General features: G+C 38.9%; 2 pseudogenes; both read left to right on the top strand.

Annotated features, from left to right (window-relative positions):
• The first annotated feature begins 4,207 nt into the window (after window positions 1-4,207).
• LOC149998709 (small ribosomal subunit protein eS1 pseudogene) lies at window positions 4,208-5,057 on the top strand (annotated as a pseudogene).
• A 2,193-nt stretch (window positions 5,058-7,250) lies between these two features.
• Window positions 7,251-7,622, top strand: LOC149998708 (large ribosomal subunit protein eL31 pseudogene; annotated as a pseudogene).
• The last annotated feature ends 10,037 nt before the right edge of the window (window positions 7,623-17,659 follow it).

Genomic DNA, 17,659 nt, shown 5'->3' with positions numbered 1-17,659 from the left:
GTTTCTCTCTCACATCAATGTTTCTCCCTCCTTCTCTCTCTCCCTTCCTCTCTCTCTCAAATCTATAAACATAACCTCGGATGAGCTTTTTTTTAAAAAATTACTAAAAAAAAAAGACAATGAGAAAAAAAGCATAGGAGAGAAAATAAATTAAGAATACCAATCCAGGAGGTCCAACATCTAAATATGGGAATTTCAGAAAGAGGGCAGAGGAAACAGAAGAGAGGAAATTCTCAGGGAAGTAATCCAAGAAAACTTCCTCAAAAGTAAGACATAGCTTTCCAGATGGAAAGGTCCCACCAAGTGTTCAGCATATTACATGAAAGCAGATCCATCCATCCATACATATTATTAAGCATGTAAAAACATAAAATGGATTCAGACCAACTTCAGAAAAGTGGTTACTTCTGAAGTACAAGAAAGGAATAGGAGTAGGGAGAAATACAGTGTGGATTTCCACTAAATCTGTAACTGTTCTTTAAAAAAACTGAATATGGCAAAATGTTAACTTTTATTAAATATGGGTAGTGATACATGGATATATGTAATATTCTCCGAACTCTTCTATCTATATTTTATAATTAAAATGTAAGTACAGTGGGGCTCAGAATAACATATAAGAAGAAGTAGAATAGCCAAAACCTGAAAAAAAATCAAATATCCATCACAGGGAAATGGATAAGTTGTAGGACATTTATACAATGGAGTAGTATTCAGTAAAAAGGAATGAACTACTGATACAGAAACAATATGGACAAATCCCAAAATACATGTTTAACAAAAGGAGCCAGATACAAAAATATGTGATATCTCAGACAAATCTGGGGTGATAGAAGTCAGAATTGCCTAGGGGTAGAGAATTGAGGAAGCGAATGAAAAGGGGCAAGAGGGAACTTTCTGGGGTGATAAACTGTTCTATGTCTTATTTTGAGTGGATGTTACCTGAGTGTGTACAATTACCCAAACTCATTGAATCGAACACTTAAGATGCGTCATTTGGTTGTATGTAAATTAAACTTCAATACTGAATGAATGAATGAAGTGGGAAGAATAGGTGATGAAAGGGAGCTTCAAAATTAAATCTGGGGTAAAATCGTAGAGTTTCCACTCTGTGACCCGATGGGGTTCACAATGTAAGGACCTATTGTAGGAAAGGAGAGCCAATGTTCATAGATAATCTGTGTCTCTTTCGAGTTTTTCTCTTTTTCTCTGCTCCAGAGTCCACATACAACAGTACCAGGCGGATGGCCTGTTTCAGAACTCTGGGATGAGCAAGACAAGCTGGTTCTATGCCACTTCGCAAAAGTTAAAAAGAAAATTCACAGAACTCAGACCTCACCTGGGCCAACCTCCATCTGATCTGTGAATCTCCCTTACAACAGGTAAGCCAGTCTTATGCTTGAACCTCTGCAGTAACAAAGAGTTCCCTCCCTCCCAGAAATAATAGCAAACAGCGACGATGAAGCTGTCTGAGTGTTAATGGTGCGCCTGGCACTGTTCAAGCCCTAAGCTCATTCCAAATGTGGACACCATGCCTGTAGAGAGTTCAGACAGGACTCCCACATTTCCCTCCTATCCTCACAGGTCTTAACTGAGGGGGACTGGGGGCTTTCATCTTGGAATGGGTTGTCCATGGAGATTGTAGGGGAGAACAGAGTTGATATTCATCCTTACATGTTTACCATCATAAGCACAGTCTACACTGGGCTCTAAAGTAATAGCAATAGTAACAGAAGTAGTTAAGGTTTATTGAAGCATGTGCTCAATTTCCATGCATTTACCTCATTTCATCCACATAACAACCCTCTTTTTCTACAGATAAGCAAAATGTCACTTTGAAAAATTAAGTAACTTATCTTAAAGCCCAGAGCTAGTAGCCTTCATCCTAGCCCAGTCTGAGCTGTTACCCACACCAGTCTGTACATGTTTTCAAAGTTAATATATTTCTGAGAAGAGTGTAATGGAAAAATCTCTGAACTGGGGATGAGAAGACCTAAGCTCTGCTCCCTTGTCTGTTCTCTGTGAGTTTGAGCAAATTGTTTTCTGCATTTCCTTTGGTATGAAACAGAGAGGTGGACTAGATGATCCCGAAAGCCCAGGCCTTCCTCTGATAATCTGTATGTTCCAAGCTAAAGGTGTCTGTAATCCTCATCTGCAATGTGCCGTGCATAACATGTTCTAGGGCATCCATTTAACATATGGTGATGATGATGATGACAATGATGATGATGATGATGGGAATGATGATGATGATGATGATGAAATGCATGGATGAATTAATGAAGTGGAATCTTTAGCCTTTTCCTTTGTAGAAGGCTTCCCTGGCCAGCTGTTTCAGGAGAAGGAAAGAGAGTTCTTGTCTCACTTTTCAGTTTCAGTTGCCTTCCACCACCGGCCTCAAATCTCAGGGAGTAAATAAATAAAGCCAGTTTCAATACCTGAGCTTTCTCTCAAGGCCCACCTGTAGCCTGGACGCAGAAAGTGAATATGCGCAGAGTGGCCAATTAGTTTCCTGAGTGCCCTCATGACCTCTGACCCCTGCTGGGCCACCCCATCCATTAGCTGTCCTCTTCCCCCTCCACCCTCCTCTCTCTCAGTTTGTTGGTTGCCCTCCCATTCTCTTTCAGCAAAGAAACATGCTCAGGCATTCAGCCAGCCGCTTCCACTTTCTGTTCTTTTGTCTGCTCCCTCTGTTGCCCTTGTTGCTAACCTGGTCACCACTCCTTGACCCTATGGCTGATCTCTTCCCTCCTGGGGATGGGGAGGGGCAGTATTCTGAGGCAAGGCTTTCTGGGAGGAAGAAGTCAAGCTCTTCCCTTTCCCTTTCCCTTGGGTTTCACTCCACAAACTTGAGTTTTCATCCTACTCCTCACCGCAAGGAAGTCTGCAATGCTTTCTCTGGGGTGATGATTTCTTTCAAAGGCACGTGCTTTGAAAGTCCATGTGGGTGAATGCAACAGTATATTCCTTTGAAATGTTGGCTGTTTCTCTATGAAATTGGGGAGTGGGGAAACATATTTTCATTGAGAGGGGAAAGGGTAGTTCAAGATTATGGGTGTGTGAGCGCGTATTTGTGAAAAACTATAAAGCTATCCTCACAAGGCAAATATAAACTAATTTTATTGGCCTTGACAAAAGCCTTCCAATTATTGATTGCCTCTGCTAATTCTTGAGAATTCTAGCTCAGAGAGCAAGGGAACAGGCAGTGAATTTATTAGAAAAGGGCGAGTACTCGGGGGTGAGACCGCTGCATTTGCAGCCAGGTCCTGTCTCTCGGCGACTGAGACTTCTGGCAATCCTAGTGGCTTCTAGTGTTCTGAGCGCATTCCAAGAGCCAAGTGCTTTACAACACAGCATCTCATTTAATGCTCATAATAAGGAGTGAGGTAGATATTATTAGCAATGATCAACCCCACGTTACAAATAAAGAAATGAGGGCTAAGAGAAATTAAATTATTTGTTCAGGGGTGTATAAATAATAAATGGCAGAAAAGGAACATTCATGAGCTATACGTGACTCCAGAGTCCTTAAATGCAGCGCCATACTTCATCCAAGTTATAACGTACTGAAGTTGATCTTTATGAGCTTCGGTCTCCTCACCTGTAGAATGCTCAAGAGGAATGATTAAGCAGTCCTACAGGCTTACTATATTCCAGGCATTTTTCTAAATGCTGACATATCTTATCTCATTTAAACCTCACGAGGTTCTAATGAATTGAAACCATTTCTTATCCCCACTTCACAGAAGAGGAAACTGAGGCTTAGAGAGGTTAAGAATTGAACCCAAACCACACACGGCTAATAAATAGTAATGCTAGATTCTAATTTGAGCCTGTTTGACTCTAGAGCCCATGGTTTTTTACATTCCATTCTATGATAGTTGCTTCAAAAAGGCCTACTGAGGAAGGAAGTTACGGTACACACACAGACACACACACACACACGGTATATACACGAAGAGTGCTACAAGAAGAAGGAAACTAACTCCAACCCAGAATAAGAGGGATGGCTTTCCGAGAATGTAGAGGAGTATCACTTGTTAGAAATTCACTGTAATGCCAGAAAGACTCGGAAATACATCTATTTCATAAAATGAGGAACATCCTAATTATGTACCAGTGTTTATGCTAAAGAAGCGGCAGAGTCCTCATTGTAAACATGTCTAATCAATAGTAAGGCAGGCCCTTTGACTCTCTGAGCAGCACCATGGCAGCTGGCAAGAACAAGCACCTTACGAAAGGCAGCAAAGAAAGAGCCAAGAAGTGGTTGATTGATTTTCTAAGAAGGACTGGTATCATGTGAAAGCACCAGCAATATTCAATGTAAGAAATATTTGAAAAACATTAGTCATGAGAACTCAAGGAACCAAATCACATCTGATAGTTTCAAGAGTCGTGTTTTTGAAGTGAAGCTAGCTGATCTGCAGAAGGATGAAGCTGCATTTAGAAAATTCAAGCTAATCACTGAGGATGTTCAGGGCAAAAACTGCCTAATTTCCATGGCGTGGGTCTTACCCATGACAAAATGTGCTCCATGGTCAACAAATGGTAGACCATGATTGAAGCTTTTATTGATGTCAAGACTTCTGATGGGTATTTGCTTCATCTATTATTCTGTGTTGGTTTTACTAAAAAACGTTAACAGTCAGATTTGGAAGCCTCTTAAGCTCAGCATCAATAGGTCCACCAAATCCAGAAAAGATGATGGAAAACGTGACCTGAGAGGTGCAGACAAATGATTTGAAAGAAGTGATCAACAAATTGATTCTAGATAGCATTGGAAAAGACACAGAAAAAGTTTGACAATCTATTTATTCACTCTATGATGTCTTCATGAGAAAAGTCAAAATGCTGAAGAAGCCCAAATTTGAGTTGGGAAAACTCATGGAGCTTAGTAGTGAAGGTAGCATTTTTGAAAAGCTACTCCAAACGAGACAGGTGCTGCAGTTGAACAAGCTGATGAATATGATCCCCAGTCCAAGAAGCTGCTTAAATTCAGTCTTTTAATAGTGACAAACAAAAATCCTATTTGTAGGGGGCAGTGGGGGCAATGGTAAGGCAGGTACTGTATCTTACTCATCTCGGTACTGTTTCCCCCCTCCCCAATAGCATCCAGAGTAGTGTCTTGCACATAACTGGCACTCATTTGATAAGCTTTTCCTAAATGAATAAGCGCATGATACCTCAGGAAGGATTTGGTCTGGAGTAAATGGCTTTCCTAGTGTGGGGGCTGCTATAGCCCTGCAGCCGAAAGACCCTATTCCCTCTCCTCTTTCTCCCTGTAGCTCCTCTGACAAGCCCACGGACTGAGTGATAGGGAGCCCACTGTACCAGAGATGATTTATGGTTCTTTGTTATACAAACCTTTTCTCATTCCTCCTGCCCTCTTTTCGCCAATTCATCATGACACTTAAGTGAAACTTTAGATAGTGAACTGTGACTCACAGTCTTGAAGACAATTGTTCAGGACACCTGAACAACAGTAGAGCTAGTATTCAGATCTATAAAAGGACCACTTCTCTGTTGGGATTATCTTAGATTCCCCTGCTTTTGTCAAAGACCCAAAGTAAGAAATGTAGCTGACTATGGAAGGTGATGCTCTGGAATCTCTCTCTTCATAATTAAGATAACAGAGGCCCCAAGGAAAATATGATCACAGTATTTCAGTCTGGGTAAAGGTGCCTCAGAGCTGTTTTACCCAATGCCCTGGGACCCATAGCTTTTCTTTGTCAACCTGCCATCAAAACGATGGTGGTAAAGTGAAGTGAAACTTTCTTGGTTTTTCATGCTTTTAATATAAGCTGAAGTTACACTAATCAAAGTAAACCGTTTATCATGGCTATAGGAGTCTAACAGAAGTAAGCATTTCCTTCCATCTGTCTGTCATTAAGCCTACTATATGCTGGCATTATCTTGACTATGTCAATGGAACTGAGATTTCAATTCTTGGGCAAAAATAGCATACACTAATTTTAATACAAGATTATGTAAAATGGGCAATTTTGATTTCATTTATTGTTATATATCATCACCTTATTGTGAAAAGAGCTACAGCTGTTGGATACTAACATGCAATACATGATTTGTTACATGAATTTTTATAACCCAGATGAGTGAGTGATGCCTTCTAATTTCTTACTGTACAATGCTAAATAAACTCTGCTTCTCTCCGTCTCACTTTCCCTTTGTATACAATTAGGAGATGAATGTTTTGCTTCCTATCCTCGTAAAAGACAGAAAACTCAAAATGTCGTCGTCGGCAGCCGTCCGTCTTGAGAGACGATGGTGTAGCTTCTTAAGAGTCTATCTGCACCGCCGAGAATGGCTGTGCAGTCCGACTCAGGAGTGACACGGTATCTGTCTCCTCCCGTGTTAAATCGACATCTTGCGATGACGCTGGAGTGTCCTCTCCAGTGAAGCTGAAGCTACAGAGCCTGGGCAGGGTGATATGGAGGGTCTGCTGTTGCCCATGCAGCAGACCCCCCCTCTCTTCGCAGCTGAAGGGTCCAAGGGAAAGATGGAGTCAATACAGCTTGGCTTCAGGTGCGCCGCAGGAGTTGCCGGTGTTGACTACAACATCAAACCGCCTTAGGGACTCCGGCTCCGGATTTTCTGTCGGGGTTTACTCCCTTAGCCTTTCCCCTGAAGAGGTATGCCGCAAGGCAGCGGAGGTTTTTTGGAGTCAGAGTTTTCCTTCTCTGATGTGCCCTGACTGGAAGATCGAACCAGCGACACTTAGCTCGCAGGCCGACGCTCAATCCACTGAGCCAAACCAGCCAATAAAGAGATATTGTATAAAACACTATGTTCAAAAAAGTTATTCATTTTAATTTCAGTGAACCACATCATACTTTAAATGTACCATGGACTATCAAACAATATTCTTTGGTAAAACAATCAAGTTCCTTGTATACCGGTTTAGAACATTCAAAATTTCAAGTAATAAATTTGCTTAAATGAGAGCTTCAATTAAACTCCCAAAGTTCCTTGAGTTCACTCTGTGGAGTTGGTGTTATAAAATATTTTTATTACATGTATTATAGCTGAAACATTTATCATGTACTTTCCTTGTTTCTCACTTCTTCGGTGCAAGCATTTTCCTTTGACCTACATGATAATATTTTATTGTTCATGCAAGACGATTACGTTTCTGTTTTGTTATCTGTAAAATAGGAGTCTATCCCAAAGCAATTAGACAAAACAGAGTACAAGACATGCATTTACTTTCTCTCCAACTTGGGCCGGGTATAATGGCTCCCGCGAAGGAGAGTGGCAAGAAGGGTTGTTCTGCCATCAACGAGGCAGTGACCAGAGAGTACACCATCAACATCCACAAGCACATCCATGGAGTAGGTTTCAAGAAGCGTGCCCCTCAGGCATTCAAAGAGGTCCGGAAATTTGCCATGAAGGAGATGGGAACTCCAGATGTGCACACCGACACCAGACTCATCAAAGCTGTCGGGGCCAAAGGAATTAGGAATGTCTCATACCATATCCGGGTGTGGTTGTCCGGAAAATGTAATGAGGATGAAGCGTAACCAAACAAGCTCCATATGTTGGTTATCTACATATATTTCATCACTTTCAAAAATCTATAAACAGTTATTGTGGATGAGAACTAACTGCTGATTGTTGAATAAAATTATAAAACTGCCACAAAAAATGCATTTAAAAGATACATGGAGAGCAAGATTTTTAAAATATCAACTCTCTATACAATTTTAATATTCATACTAATTATTAAATATCAAATATGACAATCTGATCTTGATTTTTCTCCAAAAATTCCGTCCTCAAAACTGAGTGATAATTCTATGTTAGATCCACAGTTCTCAAACTGGTGCCCCAAAGGCACCACAGGGTGCCATGGGGCGACATAGGGCATTTAAAATTTTCAAGGACAACACCTCTGTTGAAATTATATGAGATCATGGTTTCAACATTAAACGGTTATCCTTTTGGTGATAATCATATCTTTGCAAAGCTGGATTTTCTGCAGTTGCTGTGATGGAAAGCAAGTCCTGTATGTATGAATATCAGGGTGGAACAGGAAAGGAGTATGGCCATGTCTAATGTGAGCTCAGGGTCTGAGGTGTACGCAGCCCAGCCGGCTCATACAACCCATTAGCAAGTAATGGTGATTACTTTAAAACAAAATAAGAATACTGTTTTCACTTTCATATTTTCGTATGTATTTTTCAATGGCTACCAAATTGTGAAATGATAAATATGTGTTAAGATATTTGACTCTGACAACGTAATAAATAATTAGGTATTTCTTTTGGCCTGAGCTTGCCATAAAAATTACTGGGAAACTAATGTCCTAACTGGTGTGGCTCAGTGGATTGCGTGCCAGCCTGCAAACTGAAGGGTCACTAGTTTTTCTAGGTCAGGGCACATAACCTGTGCTGCAGGCCAGGCCCCTGGTTGGGGGTGTGCAAGATGCAACCAATCGATGTTTTTCTCCTGCATTAATGTTTCTCTCCCTCTCTTTCTCCCTCCCTTCCTCTCTCTCTAAAATTAAATAAATAAATAAGTAAATAAAAAAATTATTGGGACACTAAGAGCATAATTAATCAAGAAAGACTGAGAACCTTGGTTTTTCTCAATTGTAAACTGAGTCTAATAATAGTATTTAGTACACAGGGTTGCAGTGAGATCAAATGGGTTAATATATAAATAATATTTAGAATAGTATTTTTCGAGTCATTACAGGAGGACAGTTCTTTCAATGATCATATAGTTATCTATGTGATAGGGAAAAAGCCATTTTGGAGTATGTCTCTGCATCAATAACATTAAAACATTATAACTGCTGATAGACTTCCGGCCAAATGGAGGCTTAGACTGACACGCTCAGTCTCTCTCTACAACTAGAAAGGAATACAATTACCTCAAAACAAAAGATAACTAGAAATTTCAGAAAATAAAACTACACGGAAGCCCAACGTACGAAGTTATAAACCAGCAGTGCTCCTCGGACAGGTCGGAAGAGTGGAAATCGGGCTGTGCTGTTTGCGGTAGCACCAGGGACAGTGGCAGGGAGAGCAATCTCGGCTGCAGTCGAGCTGGGGCAAAGGCAGCCCCCGCATTGCCTCGGACAGAGAGGCCCAGAGGGCGGGAGGATGGATCCTGATCTCCCAGTAGAGAATAACGGCAGGAATCCATCTTGGACCCCTGCTCCCACACAAAGTGCCACAGCACCGCGAAAAAGGTTGCGGATCGCCACCGGTCGCTGGGTAGTGACGACAAAGCACCACAGCGGGGCGGAAAAAGATAGTGGATCACTGCCGTCGCTGGGTTGTGATGAGTACACGGGGCTCCGCCCCCCCACAGCCTGCCCACGAAGCAAAGAAAAACACGAATCTGTCAAAATGAGGCAGACAACTATAGAAATCCCAGTGACGCAGCTCACCAGGCAGCAGATGAAGAATCTGACAGATGAACAAATAAGAAACCTTTCAGAGGCTCAATTCAGAGCTATAGTCATCAGGTGGCTTACAGAATTAACAAAAGATTTGGAACAAGACAAGAAAGGATTGAAAGCCACTCATACTGAAAAGAACAAAAACACATATGAGATAAGTAGTGAGGAAGTAAAATCCAGAGATCAAATCAACAAACCAGAACATAGGGAAGGAACAAACAGTCAACCAGTGCAGAAAGAGGAAACAGAAAACAAGGAAGGTGAGGAGAGGATCAGAAATCTCTGGGACAGCTATAAGAGATTGAACATACGGATTATAGGATTGCCAGAGGGCGAAAAAGAAAAACTAGAAATTGAAAAATTATGGGAAAAAGTAATGAAGCAGAACTTCCCAAACTTGGAGAAGGAATTAGCCTTATAGGTCCAGGAATCACACAGAGAGTTCCAGAAAAACTGGACCCAGGGAGAAACACTCCAAGACACATTATAATCAAATTGTCAAAAATTAAAGATAAAGAGAGAATCTTTAAAGCAGCAAGAGAGAAGAAAAGAATCATGTACAAAGGGGTCCTAATTAGACTATCAGCTGACTTCTCAAGGGAGACCCTGCAGGCAAGAAGGGACTGGCAAGAAATATTCAAAATAATGAAAATCCAAAACCTACAACCACGATTACTCTATCAGCGAAACTGTCGTTCAGAATAGAAGTGCAGAGAAAGTGCTTCCAGGACAAAGTAAATATGAAAGAGTTCATTAGATCCAAACCACTATTATATGAGATGTTAAAGGGACTGGTTTAGAAAAAGGATCAAAACTATGAACATTAAAATGAAAACTGCATCACAAGAACCAACAACAGAAGCTAGGGAATCAAAACAAAGGCAAACTAAATAGGCAATGAGAGTGGAAAAAGAATTATAGGTATGGGGAGCATACTGGGGGGAGGTCAGCAGGGAGGGGGCAGGGGAAGAGGGAGGGAGATGGTACAGGAATTAAGAAGCATAGTAGGAGGGAATGGAATAGACAGAAAGAGGTTGAGAAGAACTATATTCACAACCAATGGACATGGACTAAAAGCGGGGGACAACTGGAGGGAGGGGGGTCACCGGGTGGAGGGGAGCAGAGGGAAGGGAAATTGGGACAACTGTAACAGTATAATCAATGAAACATATTTAAAAAATTATAACTGCTATCATAATTAGAAATTTTATTTAAATTTACTATCTGGGAAGAGAACAGAAATTATCTTATTTATTTATTTATTTATTTGCTTTTTAGGTCTCCTAGGATTGTAATCTTCATCCAACCTTTTTTTTAAAATGACTAGAAACAGAATTTATCCCTGGTGCATGACAGAGGTTTTCAAAATTGCTATCAAAAACTCTTTTCCAACTGATATACAACTTTTCAAAAACGGAAAATATATTTTTTTAATTTTGCTGAAGAAAACATTTAATAAGGTTTTTGCCCTCCTGCCATCCCCTGCTCCCCAACCATGGCTTTCCATCAGCTGTTCTGCTAAGGAGGTAGGTGGGGTTCACTTGCTGTACATTGATTACAGCCTTTGTCTTGCTGTGGCTTTACACACTCCTAGGAAATGCTTTAACTACTTTTCTTTTGGACATTTTATTTTTATATAATTTCAAGCTTATAGAAAATTTGTAAAGAAGTGTACAAAACCTTTCTGTAAACCCCTCACCAAGATTCCCCAAATTTGGTATTTAACACATTTGTTTTATCATTTACTTAGCTCATTTTGTTACATGGTGTCTGTCAAATTTCTCCACTACAGTTCTACTACTTTTCTCTTTGTAATTAAGAAATATCTGGTGAGAACATACTTTGTTACAATATAAAGATCCTGTTTCTTATCCAAATTTCACCCATTAGTTTAACCATCCGTTGATGATTCAGTGATTACTGTTTGCCAAATAGTGATTTTCAAATTCCATCCTCCCTTCTACATTTATTAGTTGTCACAAATGGCAAGATTTCTTTTCTTTTCTTTTCTTTTTCTTTTTGGATAAGTAATATTTCTATTGTATATTTGTACCACATTTTCTTTATCCATTCATCTATCAGTGAACACCTAGCTTGCATATCTTGGCTATTGTAAATGATGCTGCATTGAACACAGGGATGCATATATCTTTTTTTATTAGTGTTTTTTATTTCTTTAGATAAATACCCAGAAGTAAAATTACTGGGTCATATGTTAGTTTTATTTTTAATTTTTTGAAGAACCTCCATACTGTTTTCCATAGTGCCTGGACCAATTTACTATCCCACCAACAGTACATAAGGGTTCCTTTTTTCTTCACATCTTTGCCAACACTCATTTTTTTACTTTATTTTATTGATTTGAGATAGAGAAAAACATTTTTTTTTGTTTTACTTATTTATGCATTTATTGGTTGATTCTTGTATATGCCCTGACTGGAGACAGGACCTGCAACCTTGGTGTGTTGGGATGACGCCCTAACCAACTGAGCTACCCACCCAGGGCTCTCGCCAACACTTATTGTTTGTTGATTTATTGATAATAGCCCTTCTGACAGGTGTGAGGCGATATCTCATTGTGGTTTTGATTTGCATTTTCCTTATGATTAGTGACATTGAACATCTTTTCATGGTTATATTGGCCATTTTGTGTGTCTTCTTTGGAGAAATGTCTATGCCTTCTGCCCATTTTTTAATCAGATTTTTTTTATATTGGTATGGGTTTTTAATATATTTTTTATATTAACCTTTTGTCACATATATCATTCATAAATATCTTTTCCCATTCAGCAGGTTGCCTTTTGTGTTGTTGATGATTTACTCTTTGTCATTTTGACATGTTTCACCATTCTTGAGCACTTCCTAACTTACTAGCTTAATATGACGTTCAAGATTCATCTTATTCTTTCCCACCTCTAGCTCTAGAATCAGCCAATTCTGCAAGCGGCTCTGGTTCCTTTTAGTAGCAAACAGAATTTAGAAACCAAGTTCTGCATGCTAGGTGTACTCATTGCTTCTGGGGTGTCATTGCTTCTTGGCTTTCTCAGTGAACAGAGTGAGGATATATAAGTACACACACATCCATAATTATATATATTAAAAACCACAAGTTCATAGTGTCATGTACAGTTCTAATCCAATGCTATAGGATTAATTCTACTCTTCTCTCTAATATGTTTACTTATTTACGCAATTCTAGAATACACAGAAACTAGTTTGAGAATTGTTACCCTCAAATGACCCTGACCATTTCAAAAAAAACCTAGAGTTTAATATTCACTTGCAGTTCATTTTTTTCTTTAGTCTGAGCGTATACAGCAAAATAAATGGTATTCTAAAGTTACTTGGGTTAAGTTATTTACCCCTCCCTCCCAAACACACCTGCTTTTCAGTGTCATTATATTATTCATTTAAAACTGTTAGGCTGGTTGATTTGTTTGTACTCCAATTTGGGGATTTCCCTATTTGTGTGTGTTTTGTTTTATTTTATTTTAGGACATGAATCATTAACATGGCTCCAAAAGAGAACCATACACAAAGGAATAGTCAAGAGAAATGTCACTCTCCAGCCTCTACTCAGTGCCCACACTTCTCAACGTTCCGGCCTCATCCCACCAACCTCCTGTAAGTAACTGATCTCATTAGTTTCTTATTTATCCTTTCTGTTTCCCCTTTGGTCAAAAAAAAAAAAGAAAGAAAAAGAAAAACCGGTCATGTGTATTTTCTCACTTCCCTTTTTTCTTACATAAAAGGCAGCATATTTAGATACTCTTTTGTACTTTGCTAAAAATCTTTCCATAGTTTGCAGAAATCTTTCTCGTTCTTCTTTTTTTTTTTTTTTTTTACAGATGTAAATTGCTGTATTGTGTGCTTGCACCATAGTTCATCTAACTACTCCCCTCTATCTGTATATGTAGGTTGTTGCTAATATTTATAGGTACAAACAATGCTGCAATAATTAACCTTGTGCATATGTAGTTTCATATTGTTGGAGCTTCACATTTAGGGTAAATTCCTAGAAGCAGGATTACTGGGCCAAAAGTAGACACTAAAGTTTTTTAGATACCTATAGGTTTTAATATAGATTCAAAGTATTTTTTGTGATAATGTTCATTATCTACTTGTCTACATAGATGTTTGTGTTTTAGATTTTGAGTTATCAAGACTTTGTATGTCTTTTATGCAGCACAATTATACCTTAACAAATGTGTTCTGGTGATTATGAGCAACCAAATAACAAAATTCTTCATAAGTAGTATTAGATTTTACATGTATTTATTTAATTAGATTTTAGCTCCAATAGTAATGATGTACAAAAAGAAGGGGGGAAATCCCTTAGATCTGAAAAACAGTTGGTATATAAGAATAAATAAGAATAGATCACGTTCTGTTTGTGGGAATGATCAGAGATATAATATTTTTACATCTCTAAAGAGGAGGTATTTCTTCCCAGCAGAGTTGATGATCTGAAGTCACTGGAAACATGATGAATAGTGAAGGGAGCAGGTCTGCTAGTGCAACAGGGCTGGTTAATTATACTGTAAATCATGCAAACACTGACATGTTGAACAAAAAGCTTCTCCAAACATCTTCTCCTTGTCACTAAAAGAACGATTCTTTCAAAAATAGACAGATTGGTAATTATCTTGGGCTGAGAATATACAAAATGCTGACATTAACCCCCAGAAATGCCAAGAAGCTTTATGGCTTTGAAGTCTGTAAGGCATTTTTAAAATGTTCTATAAATATGATTTGACACTCTTGATTAAACACTGTAGAAGAAAGGACAACTAACTCCCACCTCTGCAGTCTATGCTCAGTATAATAATATTATTCTGGAGTTTTATTATTGGTGTCATGGTGTTAGGAGTCTTTCTTTATATGGAGTCTAGGATTCACCCACAATTCTCTACCCCTTAGAAAGGTAAATGTTTTATTTGGAAACCTTTCTGAGATTTGGGCTTTCACAGATGAAGATCAAAGATAGGCTCCATTGCTGACCAACAATGTCAACAAATCCTCCCTTGTCCCTTTGGTTTTTCCACCCTAAAAGGAAAAGAATCTCTCTCTCTATGGCACAAATCTACCATATTTGCTTCATCATTTATACTTTGATAATTTAGCTAAGGTAATGCCTGTGAGATTTCTCTGCTGTAAATGTACTATTTTTCCCTTTGTAATTAAGAAATACCTTGTGAGACATACTTTGTGACTATGTAAAAATATCCTGTTTCTCATATGTGGCTAAGTGTTAAATTAAGGTGCCTCAAATTCACAATTGGGGTCCTCATTAGATTCCTTAAATACAGAATTATTTAAACCATGTCATGCCAGACAGTCTAGTCCCAAAGAAAACCACATTTCATCTGTAACGGCTTTAATCTTGGCATCAGTAATAGGAGGCAATGCAGCCTTGTTTAAAGAGCTCAAGTTTTGAAATCATATGGATTGGATTAAAAATTCAGATTGACTACTTACTATGTACATGATTTGAGAGACAAGCTACTTAATGTCTGTGTTTTTCCCTCAGGAAAACGAGATTATCAATCTCATAGGATTGTTGTGAAGGTTTAATGAGCTTATATAATATAAAAAGTGCCCAGAATTGGGGCTCTCGGGTTGGTTAGGTGGTTTCTCTGGCTCCTGAACTGGCTGGTTTCGGCTCTCAGGCTTTCTGTCTTCCTCCAGGGTGCCTGGATGATTGTGCTGCAGCTGCCTAGGTTTCCCAATTGATGGTATTTTTGATGGAAAGGAGGAATTCTGGGCACAGCCCAGGGGGTGGCAGGGTTATCCTTTTTGAGTGCTCTAGAGGGGGACCACCTCTGAGGAAGAATCCTGCTGTCCTTCCAAATTGTGTAGCTTTGTATCTTATGTTGTTTGTAAACTAACTCTGTAGTAATAAAATAACTAAAAACTAATGGGAAATATAGTAGGAGAACCCAGGTGTTAGGGTTTAGCCTTAATCTATAGATTTAAGTGATTAAAGCTGTGACTTGATTGGCTTAAGTGACTGCTTTTGAATAAAGACTCTTCCTTTATCACCAAAAGAAAAAAAAAAAGTACCCAGAACTATATTTGGCATACTGTAGGCACCAATAAATTGTAGCTATTAATAAATAATACGAGTATTATTTTAGTTAGTTTTGAACCCTGATGAATTCTTTTTTGGATGGAGACATTCTGCCATATTATACACCTATACCTTTGATTCAGCTTTAGGGAAGAGCTGAATTAAAAACAAAAAACCGTATCCTCCCCTGTAAATTCTTCCCAAGAAATGTAATTGTGCAGCCTATCTATGGACCTAGAGTTCATGCCAACTATTTCAATGTGGCCAGTTCACTTAGAAAGCCCTTCATTCTGACAATACTAGAGCGCCACCGTGAGGTCAGCTTTGGTTCTAGCAATAGCTACTTGAAATCTGTTGCAATCACAAGAATATTTGAGTAGTTATATTTACATTGCATTATACTTACACAAAAGCCCGAAAAGGGCATTTGGTTGACTCTTAACGGCCAAAAAAAAAAAGGCACAGACAGTGTAAGAATTTGTCTGTTGTAAATTTTATTTTTCAATTACAGTTTACATTCAATATTATTTATATTAGTTTCACATGTACAGCATAGTGGTTAGACAATTATATGCTTTACAATTATATGCTATTTCCAACACACACCTGGCACCACACATAGTTATTACAATATTATCGACTATATTCCCTGTGCTGCATGTTACTTCCTGCTCTCTTGCAACTGCCAGTTTGTACGTCTCGATCCCTTCACCTTTCCACTCAGCAACCCAGCCCCTCTCCCTGACAACCATCAGTCTGTTCGTTGTTTCTATGAGCCTTCCTAGTTTGTTTGTGGGTTTTGCTCTTTATATTCTACATATAAGTGAAATCATACGGTATTTGTCTTCCTCTGACTTATTTCACTTAGCATGATATCCTCTAGGTCCATCCATGCTGTGGCAAACGGTGAAGATTGTATTCTTTGTTTTGGCTAAGTAATATTCCATTGTATATGGAATATGTACCACAACTTTTTTACCCACTTTATTGATGGACACTTAGGTTGCTTCCATATCTCGGCTATTGTAAATAATGCTGCAATAAACAAAGTATAATAATTTGGACTTCTTAAGTACTTGATTTGGATTTCTAAAGTACTTGAGTATTGGTGAATCTTGGGAATCTGAAATTGAAAACTTAGCCCCAGGGAAAGTGACATTTTTGTCAAAGTGTCAATGACTGCTGGGTTTTTTTAAAAATCTATAACCAATAACTCTCTCTTTGACTTATATTTTAATTAAGGCTGTGATCTAGAAGTTTCTACCTCCCTTTGCAAAGAAAAAAATAATTCCTATTTTCAAATGACCATTATAAATTCCACTCAGGTGGCCCACAGAAAATCTCAAACTCAACTTAATCATAATTAACTTTATTATATTGTCTTTGTACAAACCTAGCCTTCCAATATTCCCCATCTCCATGGGCAAAGCTACCTGCACCTAGTCACCTAAGTTCGAGACCTGGGAATTATTTTAGGTTTCTCCTTCTCTCCATCTTCCTACATTCAGTCCCTAAGGGAGTCCTATCAACTTTATCACTTCAATGTCTTTTAGATCTCCTCTCTTCTCCTCTTCCCTTTTACTACTGCCTTCTTTCCTCACTAGACTACAACTGCAATATTCTTCTGGTCTCCCTAACTCCAAGTGCCTCCCTTCCATGTTGCTGCTAGAGTAATCTTTTAAAATTGAAAACTGTTTATATCAGTGGCATAACATCCTTTAATGGCTCTTAGTGCTTACAAGATCAAGCCCCAACCTCTTGTATACCGTAAGGTGTATGGGAGTAGTCCTTCCCCACCTGTCCAGCTCCCTCTCTTGCAGCATCATTGACTTTCAGCCTTGTTGAATCACTAGCAGACCCCTAGACACAACAGGATTTTTTCATGCCCCTTACATTTGTTGCTACTCTTCCCTTTACTTAGAATAACTTTACCTGTCTTGTCTAATTCACCAACATCTTACTTTTTAAGGGTATACCAGCTTTCTCTCCTTTACATACCTTTCTTAACTTTCCAAAGGGCGCAGCCCATTCTTCCACCAGAGTGACTATTCCCTTACATCCTCTGACTTATACCACAGTGGTTTTTCTTGCTCTGTTTGAAAAGAACTCTCTACCCTTAATAGACTTTAAGCTACTTGAGAGCAAGGACTGTGTCTGTCTCT

This window comes from Furipterus horrens, unplaced genomic scaffold, assembly GCF_987537825.1.
Source record: "Furipterus horrens unplaced genomic scaffold, mFurHor1.1.pri manual_scaffold_11, whole genome shotgun sequence".
Classification (NCBI taxonomy): domain Eukaryota; kingdom Metazoa; phylum Chordata; class Mammalia; order Chiroptera; family Furipteridae; genus Furipterus; species Furipterus horrens.
Note: the sequence above shows the minus strand (reverse complement) of the source record. Positions and strands in the feature narration are given on the sequence as shown.